The 13,648-nt window shown below is 39.2% G+C and overlaps 1 protein-coding gene across 4 annotated transcripts in view; it reads left to right on the top strand.

Annotated features, from left to right (window-relative positions):
- Window positions 1–13,648, top strand: part of PCCA (propionyl CoA carboxylase, alpha polypeptide) — a 461,774-nt gene that overhangs the window by 47,680 nt on the left and 400,446 nt on the right. The window lies entirely within an intron of this gene.

Here is a 13,648-nt window from a genome sequence, read left to right as displayed (position 1 = left end):
CTCCTGCCTCAGCCTCCCGAGTAGCTGGGACTACAGGCGCCCGCCACCTCGCCCGGCTAAGTTTTTTGTATTTTTTAGTAGAGACGGGGTTTCACTGTGTTAGCCAGGCTGCTATCGAACTCCTGACCTCATGATCCGCCTGTCTCGGCCTCCCAAAGTGCTGGGATTACAGGCTTGAGCCACCGTGCCCGGCCTAATAATTTTTTTTTATACATCGTATTTTCATTTTTGTTAAGAATGTTTTCTGAGACTTCCTTTTTTGCCCATAGGTTATTTAAAATTGTTTAATTTCCAAGCATTTGAAGATTTTTCTACTATCTTTCTGTTATTTATTTCTAATACTAATTCTCTGAGTTCAGAGATCATACTTTGTATTATCATAGTTCTTTTCAGTGTGTTAAGTTCGTTTTCTGATCCAGGTATGACCTATTTTGGTGCATGTTTCATGTGTACTTGTAAAGGTTGTGTCTTCTGTTGTTAGATTTAAGTAGTGTATAAATGTCAATGAGATACAACTGCTTTGTGGTATTGTCTAGTTCCTCTATATCCATGCCGATTTTCTACTACTTGTCTTTCTTTTGAGAGTCTTGATGTTTCCAACAATGCCTGGGTTATTGTCTATTTTTCCTCTCAGTTCTGCCAGTTTTTGCTTTATGAGGCACTGTTGTTAGGAACATACACATTAAGGATTATTGTATCTTTTTGGTGAATTCACCCTGTTACGATTAGGTAATGTTCTTCTCTATCCCTTGTAAATTTCTTTGCTCTGAAGCCTACTTTTTCTGATACTAACCTAGGCATTCCAGCCTTTATTTGCTTAATGTTTGCATTGTATTTTTTCCCATCATTTTACATTTAAACTACATACATTATAATATTTGATGTGAATCTCTTTTACACAGCATATACTTGGGTCATATTTTGACAATCTCTTTTAATTTGTATGTTTAAGCCTTTATTTTGTATTTTTAAATTTTTTTTGAGACAGAGTCTCACTCTGTCATCCAGGCCGGAGTGCAGTGGTGCCATCATGGCCCACTGCAGCCTCAGCCTCCTGGGCCCAAGTGATCCTTTCACCTCAGCCTCCTGAGTAACTGGGAACACCTCCAGCTAATTTTCTTTTGTGGAGATGTGGTCTCCCTATGTTGTCCAGGCTGGTCTTGAACTCTTGTGCTCAAGCAATCCTCTCATTTCGGCCTCCCAAAGTGTTGGGATTAAGGCGGGAACCATCACTACTGACCACTTTTATGTTTAATGTACTTAGTGATATGTTTGGGTTTAGGGCTACTGTTTTATTATTTTGTTTTTCTAGTTTTTTTCGTTGTTTCACTCTTTGTGTCTTCTTTTGTGTTATTTGAACTTTTTAAAAATATTCCTTTGAAATTTATTGTGTTTATGACTATCTCGTGTAATTTTTCTTCAAATTAATACTTTATTGATTATAATATACATACTTAACTTCCCATAGTCTATTTAAAATTCATATTTTACCACCTTAATTGGAATACGTCAGTCTTACCATCATGTAGGTATCTATATTCTCCTCTTATGTTACGGTTTTCTTACATGTTATATCTGCATGCATTGAAAACCCCATCAGACAATGTTAACATTTTTGCTTTCAACAGTTAAACATATTTCAAAGACAATGTTATCATTTCTATTGCTCTTCCTTCATTCCTTATGTTTCAAATTTCCTTCTAATGTTATTTTCCTTCTGTCTGAAGAACTTCCTTAAGTAGTTTTAGAGCTGATCTGCTAGCGACTAATGCTCTTAGTTTTCCTTTATTTGAAAATGTCTTGGCTGTGCGCAGTGGCTTATGCCTGTAATCCCAGCACTTTGGGAGGCTGAAGCGAGTGGATCACGAGGTCAGGAGTTCAAGACCAGCCTGGCCAAGATGGTGAAACCCCGTCTCTACTAAAACTACAAAAAAATTAGCCAGGCGCAGTGGCAGGCGCCTATAATCTCAGCTACTTGGGAGGCTGAGGCAGGAGAATTGCTTGAACCCAGGCAGTAGAGGTTGCAGTGAGCCAAGATCACACCACTGCACTCCAGCCTGGGAGACAGAGCAAAACTCCATCTCAAAAAAAAAAAAAAAAAAAAATTTAAAAATGAAATAAAAAGCAAAAAAAGAAAAAAAAAGAAAGAACATGTCTTTATTTTACCTTCATTCTTAGAGGATATTTGCACTGAATGTAGAGAACTGGGTTGACAGTTCTTTCTTTCCAGAACTTGAAAAACATTATGTCACTTCCTTCTGGTCTTTGTGGCTTCTGATGTGAAATCCATAGTTGTTTGAGTATCATTCCTTTATAGTTAACATGTTGTTTTTCTTTGTTTACTTTCAGGAATTTTTTCTTTAATTTTCAGTGGTTTGATTATGTTTTCTGATTTCTTTTTGTTACCCTGTTTGAGATTCACTGACCTTCTTGAATCTATAGGTTTATGTCTTTTACCAAACTTGGGACATTTTCAGTCCTTATTTTTCTGATGGACATGTATGTTAGAGCTTCAAGTATTATTCCATAGTTTCTTGTTAATTTTTTCCAGTCTTTTTTTCTCTCTTGTTTCAGATTGTATAATTTCTGTTGATCAGTCTTCAGATTTATTGACTCTTTCCTTTGTCATCTGTAGTCTACTCTTGAGCCCATCCAGTATGTTTTTTCTTAAAATTTGGTTATTGCATATTTTAGTTTAAAAATTTCCATTGGCTTCTTTTTATACATTCGATTTCTTTTCTGATACTTTCAAATTTTCTGTTTGTTTCAAGAGTGTTCATAATTGCTTGTTGGAAAATTTTAATGATAACTTCCTTAAAATTTTTGTGAGATAATGTCAACATTTTTGTCACATTGGTCTTGGTATTTGATTTTTCCTTCGCTGTAAGGTTCTTAACCTGGTTCTTGGGTTAATTTTAGATGTTTTGAGTATGATGTTATGAGACATAATCCTCTGAATTTAGTTCATATCTTTTTGGATGTTAATATTTTTGTTGTAGTAGCATTTAACTTGGTTAGCTTCAGAGCGCACATTCCAGTTTTTTTTTTTTCTGTGGGCTGTGGGTCTTTGTACAGCTATTCAGATCTGCCCCACATATGTGTCAACAAGTCATCAGTCTGGGATGTGTGGTTAGTTCAGTGTTTAAATTCTTTGGTATACTTATTAGGATTACATCAATACATGCCCAACCTAGGGAAGAGCTCAGAAGTTCATAAACAACTTTTCTTGTGTCACTTCTCCATGCTAGCTTCTCCCATTCTGGTTCTTTAGGCCTTCACTTTTCAGTCTTCTTACTTAGAAATCTGAGGTTTTAGTTACCTTGCTCTGCTGTTCTAATTTTGTGTTTGTGGCCAGCACGTGTTAAGAGCACAGAGAGAGTAGAAAAAATCTTGGGGTTTTACCTACCCTTTTGAGACTGCAGTTTCACTGATTGGAGAATAATGTTTCTTCTCTCATTGTTTTGGCTCTTGCTGGCGCCTGCGCCACTGGTACCACAGCCACAAAATTACTTGGGGGCTGGGGCAAAAAAGAATAGAGCAAAAGAAAAAGTATATGGGAATTGAGAGTTCCATAATGTTGTAAGTATCAGGAGCTCCCTTTTCTGCCTTTTGAGTGAGTTGAGTAGGGCTTCTTCTGGAGTTCTCTCTGTCAGTGTCCCCATGCCTACTTTGCATTTCAGGCTTTTCCAAGGTCGGGCAGGGAGATCATGGGAGGAAAAGAAAATGATAAAACACACCACTTGTTTATAGTAATTTCAATTCTTTACTTCCTTGATCTGCCTGCTACTGTTTGCTTTTCCAAGTCTATAAATACTTGATTCATGCATTCTCTTGAGGTTTCATAGTTGCATTCAGTGGGATAGTCAGGGTGGAGCATGCTTAGTCTATCTTACCTGCAGTTAGAATGGCCAGGGGTGTTTCTTGAAAGCTACTTAAAAAACAAATGTGGGAAGGAATTTGCTGCAGCAGAATGCATGTTTGCATCCCGTATATTATGCTGCATATCCTATATTATGGTAAAAGTTTGGTTAGATAACAGAGGGAAATAAAGGAGGTTTTCATTGTTGATAGCACTATGTCCTAACCTTCGTCTGAGGTTACTGGGAGAGAAAGGAAAGTGTTACAGCTAATTGCTTGAATGACTCAACTGCAGTAATATATAGTAAGCTGCTATTAATGATGCAGTGTAGTTTGCCTCCTGTGGATGTTATTTTCTTTCCATAGGAGATAAATATTGAGAATCACAGACTTCCCAAAATCCAAACACTTTACCGAGACATTCAAGATCCATTCGAGTTCCTACTAATTTTTCTTCTACCATCCTTTCCCATCAGTCCCTTTTCATACACTTTATTTTCAGGTCATCTTACAGATTTCTCAATAGACTGGCACCTTTCACATTTCCACCATTTCGAATGTGCTCTTTCTCTGTTAGTTCTCTCTCACTTTTTTCATTTATTAGAAATCCAGTTTTATTGTTCAATAGCCAATTCTTTGTGAAACCATTTTCTATGTTAGCAACTTGTACATATTATTTTTTATTACATTTATGTATTTATTTATCAGATGGAGTCTCACTCTGTCACCCAGGCTGGAGTGCAGTGGCGCGATCTTGGCTCACTGCAGCCTCCATCTCCCAGGTTCAAGTGATTGTTATGCCTCAACCTCTTGAGTAGCTGGGATTACAGGCATGCGCCACCATGCCCAGCTGATTTTTTTGTATTTTTAGTACAGACAGGGTTTCACCATGTTGGTCAGGCTGGTTTCAAACTACTGACCTCAAGTGATCCGCCCGCCTTGGCCTCCCAAAGTGCTAAGATTACAGGCGTGAACCACCACACCCAGCCTTTATTATCTTAATTGCAGTTGGTGTATAAGTCTATCTTTCATACCAGACCAAACTCCTGGAGGGGTAGGGGACTGTGATTTATTATCTTTTTATACCTTGCTGTAATAAAATATACCTGTCATAAATGTTTGAGTGGATCAGGGAAAAGAAAGGAAGTGTTCACGATTTAGTTAATGTTACAGGGATGTGATGGGTGGAGCATCAAATAGTTGAATTAGAGAAGAGAGTGGAAAACAGAGGCACGTACTGTATAAATGGAATTGAAACTAATGTTTTAGGAAATATGTTTTGATGACTTTGAGTGTTGGCAATAATACTTGGAAATTCATTTTTTCTGATCTTTTTATTATATACAGTTTTTCTTCCAGTAGGGCAGAGTTTTTTTTTGTTTTTCTCTAGTTCTTTCTCTTCAGAGAGCCAGTTGCCACCTCTTATAAGGTAGGGTTTTTCTGCCTTGTGTTGTCCAGATATTTCTTTTTATTTGAATTTATTTATTTACTCTTTTACACAAAAGAGGCATGCCAACAGCTGTGCCCAAGTGTTCTTTCTTAAGTCAGCCAGACATTTGGACTTGGAGAAAAGTTAGATTTTGAAATAAAATAAAATAAAAGACAAGGGGATTATAGCCCTTCATTCAAGCATTTATTTTTTCCTTGCCCATTGCTGCTGCCAGGTAGGGTTTCTTTAACCCATCTTTATAGTACATCTTGTCACAAATTTACTTCCCAAAATTAAAGGACTAATTCTTCCTGAAATCTCTATGAGATGAAATGAACCTTCTGTTTTTTTTATTTTACTTTTTTGAGGTGGCGTCTTGCTCTGTCTCCTAGGCTGGAATGCAACCTCCGCCTCCTGGGTTCAAGCGATTCTCCTACCTTAGCCTCCCGAGTAGCTAGGATTACAGGTGCGTGCCACCACACCCAGCTAATTTTTATCTTTTTAGTAGAGATGGGGCTTTGCCATGTTGGCCAGGCTGGTCTCAAACTGCTGACCTCAGGTGATCCACCCGCCTCAGCCTCCCAAAGTGCTGGGATTACAGGCGTGAGCCACCGCACCTGGCTGAAGTGAGCCTTCTTACAGACTGGAGTCTATGCCATTGTCCTAGCATGAGGCTGGTAAGCTTGCTGACATCATGCTTGCTTGGGCTTTCATCTGATATGGTTCAACTGGTGGCCCAGCATAGCATATCAGGCTCCCTGTATATGACAGTGCCGCTGGAGGTGGGTCATTTGATCTCCCATGATACATTTATGTTTTTTCACATTTTGGACCCTGATTCTTCACTTTGCATGGGGCTTCAATTCCAAGGAAGGTAGGAGTTGAGATATAGGTACCCTTCTTTTTTTCAATCCTGCTACTCTTGCAATATTTATCTGAGTGTGGTTCTCTTATACTCTCTAAGTCCCCAAAGAGGAATTTCTGTCCCTGGTAGCTGGGCCTACTTAAGGAGTTGCAGGTAAATTCAGTGAATGGCACAATCACTTTGGGTCTTTAACTATTGAGTTAAAATATCTTTGGCCAGGTGCAGTGGCTCATACCTGTAATCCCAGCACTTTGGGATGCTGAGGTGGGTGGATCATTTGAGGGTCAGGAGTTTGAGACCAGCCTGACCAACATGGTGAAACCCCATCTCTTCTAAAAATACTAAAAAAATTAGCTAGCTGTGGTGGTGCATGCCTGTAGTCCCAGCTACTTGGGAGGCTGAGGCACAAGAATCGTTTGCACCTGGGAGGCAGAGATTGCAGTGAGCCGAGATTGTGCTGCTGCACTCCAGCCTGGGCGACAGAGTGAGACTCTGCATCAAAAACAAAAAACAAAAAACAAAAAACAAAAAAACTTTATTAATTATTAGTCTTGGATGAATAGGAAGAAATAAAAATTGTTTCTTGAGCTCCTTCAAAGTACTCATTCTGTCTTCGGGTATAGAAGACTTTTCTTTCTTGGGAAATGGGAAGAAAGAATTTATTTTTGAAGAGAAAATAAAACACTTCTAGAGATTTTTGTTTTCTTTTTGTTGTTGTTGTTTGTTTGTTTTTGAGTCAGGGTCTTGCTCTGTCACCCAGGCTAAAGTGTAGTGGCATGACCATAGCTCACTGCAACTTCCAACTCATGGGCTCATGCAATCATTCTGCCTCAGCCTCCCAAGTAGCTGGGATTCCAGGTGCCAGCCACCATGTCTGGCTAATTAAAAGAAGTTTTTTTTTTTTTTTTTTTTTTAAGGGGGTTTTGGTCTGTAGCCCAGGCTGGGGGGCAGTGGCGGGATCTCAGCTCACTGCAAGCTCCGCCTTCCGGGTTTACACCATTCTCCTGCCTCAGCCTCCCAAGTAGCTGGGATTCCAGGTGCCAGCCACCATGTCTGGCTAATTAAAAGAAGTTTTTTTTTTTTTTTTTTTTTGTAGAGATGGGGCCTCTCTATATTGCCCAGGCTGGTCTGGAACTCCTGGGCTCAAATGATCCTCCCACCTTAGCCTCCGAAAGTATTGGGTTTACAGGCATGAGCCACCATGCCCGGCCCCAGATATTTCTGATGTCTTTAAATTTCATCTCACTGCTTAGTGAGAAATGACTGTGCTAAGAAAACTTCTTGAACTCCATAACTGCTTTTCATGATTACCTTCAATGTCTGGGAGCTAACTATAGCAGGAAACTTTTGAGTGGTTGATTTTGCTGCTATTTGTTATACTCATCTGAAAGTTTTTGGGAAGAAACTAAACAACCATATACCATAAATCAAGAGTTGTCCTGTCTTTTGGGATCCCAGGAAAAATATTGGATAATGTGGGAAATGGAATCTGAGCTCAGAAAGCCAGCTTTTGAGTTTCTAGGAATGCCATGATGTCTGAATAGATACTATGAGAAAGATACTCACCATTAATATATATCGATAGAGGAATGGCTGTAATGGTTTGGGACTGCTATGATCCCTTTCATGTACTCATTTTTATATCATATTAGATGCTCACTAGATTAGCTGATGCTTTTCATGATAGTCTTAAAAATAAGTTTTAACTGATTAATTTTAGAAAACTATGTTCTTGTTTATAATCTTTGATTTTTTTTTTTTTTTTTTTTTTGAGACGGAGTCTCGCTCTGTCGCCCAGGCTGGAGTGCAGTGGCATGATCTCGGCTCACTGTAACCTCTTGCCTCCCAGGTTCACGCCATTCTCCTGCCTCAGCCTCCCGTGTGGCTGGGACTACAGGCGCCCGCCACCGCGCCCAGCTAGTTTTTTGTAGTTTTTTTAGTAGAGACAGGGTTTCACCATGTTAGCCAGGATGGTCTCAATCTCCTGACCTCGTGATCCGCCTGTCTCGGCCTCCCAAAGTGCTAGGATTACAGGCTTGAGCCACCGCACCCGGCCTAATCTTTGATTTTTAAATTAATAATACATACACTATATATTTCCTGTGTTAAGAAATGAAAAAATTGAAAAGTCTTGACTTATAATTAAGGCTGTTGGGATGAGTCAGACTTCATCTTCCTGTCCCAAATTCCCAGGGAAGAGAAAAAGTTAAAGAGAAAAGACCTAAAGATAAACAACAAACCAGAATTTTAATGGAAAACGGTGAAGAATACTTGTGGGATCCTGGAAACGCTGGTCCTGGAAACAGTGAGGAATTTTGAAAGAGAGATGGCTGATGGGATCATGCAGCAGGAAACCCCAGTCTGAAACACAGATAGGAGAGGATGGCTGCAAAGATGGGAGCAGCTCCAGAGGAGACAGCCTTGAGCGCAAGAAGTGACATCCAGCCAGGTGATTCCTCCACACTCAGTGTCCATGAGGGAGCAGATGATTCATAAACCGGTAGAGCCATATCTTAGAATTCTTTAGTAGTTAAAAAGACTGAGGTGGATCTCTATATATCAACAGAGAACATCACTAAGACATTAAAAATTGAAAGAGAACTTGTGTAAGGACACGTATGGTATAATGATACCATTAATGGTAAAAGAATCCCACCCTAAAATATTTTTATAGTTACCTATATAAAAGCATAGAGTCATAGGTTCTAAACAGTGGCACTGTTCGTATTATGGATTAGGGAACTCTGTCATGGGTGACTGTCCTGCACATTATAGGATTTTTAGCAGCATCCCTGGCATCTTACCCACTAGATACTAGTAGTGTCCCCCCAGGCCCCAGTAGTGACAGCCAAAACTATGTACAGACGTTGCCAACTGTGTCCTGGGGGACAAAATTGCTCCAAGTTGGGATCCCTTGGCATCTATTGAAGTCTAATAATGCATATTCACTTGTTAAGTGATTACGGGAGAGAGACATTGTAATGGGTACAGGTGTGGTCAGTGGAGTTGTTAGCTTTATTTTGAATAAGAATGTTTAGGTATTACAAAAAAGCAGTGGGTCACACTGTAATCCCAGCACTTTGGGAGGCCAAGGCGGGCCGATCATGAGGTCAGGAGATCGAGACCATCCTGGCTAACATGGTGAAACCCCGTCTCTACTAAAAATACACAAAAAAAGCTGGGCGTGGTGGCGGGTGCCTGTAGTCCCAGCGACTCAGGAGGCTGAGGCAGGAGAATCGCTTGAACCCAAGAAGTGGAGGTTGCAGTGAGCCGAGAATGCGCCATTGCACTCCAGCCTGGGCGAAAGAGTGAGACTCCGTCTCAAAAAAAAGTAGTTTAGGTATTACATATATTTACATATATTACATGTAATTAAAAACAAAACAAAACAAAAGATAGTTTCCTTTCTTTTTTTGAGTCTCACTCTGTCGCCCAGGCTAGAGTGTGCTGGTGCAATCTCAGCAGCTCGCTGCAACCTCTGCCTCCTGGGTTCAAGTGATTCTTGTGCCTCAGTCTCCCAAGCAGCTGGGACCATAGACGTGCGCCACCACACCCGGCTAATTTTTTGTATTTTTAGCAGAGATGGGGTTTCGCCATGCTGGCCAGGCTGATCTCAAACTCCTGGCCTCAAGTGATCCACCCGCCTCCACCTCCCAAAGTGCTGGGATTACAGGCGTGAGCCACCGCACGGGCCAGCTTTGCTTTTTTATAAGATGTCTGTTGTATTAAATTTAAAAATGGTTAATGGTGGCTGGGTGTGGTGGCTCATGCCTGTAATCCCAGCACTTTGGGAGGCCGAGGCGGATGGATCACGAGGTCAAGAATTCAAGACCAGCCTGACCAACATGGTGAAATCCCGTCTCCACTAAAACTACAAAAGTTAGCCTGGTGGTGTGGCACATGCCTGTAATCCCAGCTACGCAGGAGGCTGAGGCAGGAGAATCACTTGAACCCAGGAGGTGGAGGTTGCAGTGAGCCGAGATCGTGCTACTCTACTCCAGCTTGGGTGACAGAGTGAGACTCTATCTCAAAAAAAAAAAAAAAAAAAAAGATTAATGGTTAGAAGAAATACAGATAGCTCACAAACAAGCAAATATGCCCAAACTCATTACCACGAAAATGCAAATTAAAAAAAGGAGGAATCATTTTTCTCCATTACATTAATAAAATTAGAAAGATAAACCATGTTCAATGATGGTGTAGTGTGGGGAAATTAATATCTAATAGTAGTGTAAGTTGACCTAAGATTTTAAGTGTGTAGTTTGCGGTATTTGTACTTTTAAATATTTTTCTTATAGAAATATACATATGTATACAGACTGGCATGTTTAGGGAAGCTTATTGCAGTGCACAATACCGGCAAATTGGAACCATGTCCAATATTAGGAGAATGGTTAAAGTTATGGTTCATCTACATTACTTAGAAATACTGGGTAGCAGTTAAAAATTATGAGGTAGAATTCTAAAAAGAAAAAAAAAAAAAACTGAGCAATAAAATTAGTTGTAGAATAATATGTAGTGTGATTCAGTTTAAACCAAGAAAAATCTTAAACACAAAATAAAACTCTGCAGTTTTATGTCTGCATATCCCTATGAAAATGCTTAGGTAAGTTTGGAAGGACACATGCAAAACTGATAATAGCTGGATAATAATAGGAAATGGGACTAGGAGCCTTTAAAAGGGGGCAGGGAATAATGATTATCTGGTATCTATACTGTTTAAGCTTTTTTTCTTTTTAACCAAAGGAGTCTTACATTACTTGGGTAATTACAATAAAATTGAAAAATTTAAGAACATCTAAATGACTTGCTTTATATGCATAGTGTCATCATTTAGTGGCCTGTGTTGAGCAGTGATAGCTGCTGCTGGGGCTCTGGTAGGGCTTTTAAGATCTCATGACTTTTGGTAGCTCTCCATATTTTGTGGAATTGGCATTAGCTGTTCATATGGTTTGGAAACACTTTTTAAAAAATATTGATTTCAGTGGAGATTATTTCCCAATCCTATTCCTAGAATTTCATTCTGTTATTGCTTCAGAAAGATGTGTTCAGAAATATATGCCTGCGTATTTATGTCTTCATCACTAGACCTTGAATGCATGTGTGATAGCTTTCTCTTTAGTAAGTGGAAAATAATCTTAAAGATTGCAAGCTAGAGCGGAGCCCACACTCTTACTGGTATTTTCTTGTTTCCTCCCCCAACCCTACCGTGTCATAGTTTTTCTTAGGTAGTATTATTTATTTCTTTTTTACTATGTAGTGACATTCTTCAAATGTATACTTTCATTCTGGCTTGTCAGTAATTGACCGGAAATTGTGATGGATCTGTATAGTTTTTTTTGTTTTTTATAAAATCTATGTAACATAAAGTTTACCATTTTGCTCATTTTATTTCATTTATTTAATTATTATTTTATATTTTTACAGATGGGGTCACATCGTGTTACCCAGGTTGGACTCGAACTCCTGGGCTTGAGTGATCCGCCTGCCTCAGCCTCTTAAGCCGCTGGGACTACAGGGGCTGTGCCACTGCACACGGCAGTTTTAGTCTTTTTATTTGTTATTTTTTGAGACAGGGTCTCACTCTGTTACCCAGGCTGGAGTGCAGTGGTGCAATCACAGCTCACTGCCACCTCAGCCTCCACGTGGGAAGCCTCTTGGGTCTGCCACTGCTTGTCAGAAATTTTTTACTCTGAATTATTTCATATCTCAGGTGTTTTTACCTAGTTTTTTTGCACATTACCCTTCTCAAAGGCATTTGTTCAAGTGTTTCCTAAGCTAATAAAGGAAAACAAACCTGAGCTATCTCTCGGCTGTCACTCTGCCTCTCCCATTCTTTACATCCAACCATATGGACAGTCCCTGCCCCACCCAATCCCACCCCTACTCTACTTCTTCCTCTGCTTTATTCCGCAGTCCTTTCCATTGTGGTCTGGTACCCACCAGCTACACCGACATGGCTCTTGCTAAGGTTTTGCTTGAATACTTGATGTCTCCTTTCTCTCTGTCATTCCTCCGCTTCTCCCTTGATGCTTCTACTAAGGGCTCAGTGGTATGAGAAGACAGTTCTCCTCCTGCTGGTTTTCATTCTTTTGTTGTTTACTGTATCCTCAGGAATGCATGCTTGTAAGACAAAGACTAAAACAAAAAACAAAAAAACCCAAACAACAAAAAAAACCAAAACACCTTTGTTTTGGTTCCCAGATTGATTCAGTATTAGTTCCCTTTTGTGAGATGAGAACAGGATTGTAGAAAATGGGCTGGGAATTTTGTAACTGGCAAAAATGTATCCTCTTTTTTCCCTGTAGTTTTAAATTTTACCACTTTGAAAATCATGTAAGTTATCTTAGAAGAAAAGTAGTAGTCACTAATTCTACCATCCAAAATAACCATGAATAAATACGTCTTGGTGCTACAATGTGTAGTTTTTCAAAATGGAATCAAAGCGAATCTTTAAAAAAATCATTTTGTTTTCTATGATCAAATTGCCTTTCAGGGAAAGGACATGCCAGAATGTTAGTTTTTTAAAACTTGTATAAAGTATCTTTAGGTACTTTGAATGAAATAGAAAGAGTTCTATTCTTTTTTTTTTTAGAAATAAGATTTTATCTGGTTGATTCTTTTTTTTTTTTTCCCCCAGTTATTCAGATGAAGATTAATGCAGTTGGCTTTCCTTTCTTTAACCCTTTAGTCTTTCAGGGTAATTTTCTCTCTCTCTTTTTTGAGACTCTCAATAAGTTTATTATTTTTTAAATTGTGGTAAAATGCTTATAAGGAAATTTACCATCTTAACTGTTTTTAAGTGTACAGTTCAGTGGCATTAAGTACTTTCACATTGTTGTGCAGCCATCACTATAATCTATCTCCAGAACTCTTTTCATATTACAAAACTGAAACTCTGTACCCATTAAACAGTAACTCCCCATTCCAGGCTCCCCACAGTCTCTGGCATCCACCATTCTACTTTCAGGATAATTTTCATTGGTTAGTAATGTTTGGATAATTTGATGAGATATAGTGGATACTGAAGACTGGCCAGGTTATGTAAGGTATTGCTACTTTCAGCCAACGAGTGCATCTGGTATGTATTACGTCTTCCTTGGAGTGTTCTACCGAGTGTCTTGCATTGAAGGACATCACAAGGAAAACTCCTGTATTCTCAGTTGTGGTAAATAGTGTCCACTTCACTACAGATCTCCTTGAGTGATAGGTTTCAGAATATCTCTAGGCATGAAGAAGCATTTCCAAAGCTGCTTGCCTTCTTTACCTTTCTCAGTATGTACTAGTTTAGAAGGTATTCAGAAGCTTTCACTGAGACCATTGAATTTTATACTAAATACAACATCTGGCCTAGCACTTTTTATCACTCAGATGCAATCTATTTGATAAGGACAGGGACCAAATAGAGTGTCTTTTTCAATGTATTTTAGGCATCTAATTGACTAATATGAAATTTTCTATTAACTCACAGTTTTTAAATGCAGGCATAATCCCCC

The sequence above is a fragment of the Mandrillus leucophaeus genome, unplaced genomic scaffold, assembly GCF_000951045.1.
Source record: "Mandrillus leucophaeus isolate KB7577 unplaced genomic scaffold, Mleu.le_1.0 Scaffold434, whole genome shotgun sequence".
Lineage (NCBI taxonomy): Eukaryota > Metazoa > Chordata > Mammalia > Primates > Cercopithecidae > Mandrillus > Mandrillus leucophaeus.
Note: the sequence above shows the minus strand (reverse complement) of the source record. Positions and strands in the feature narration are given on the sequence as shown.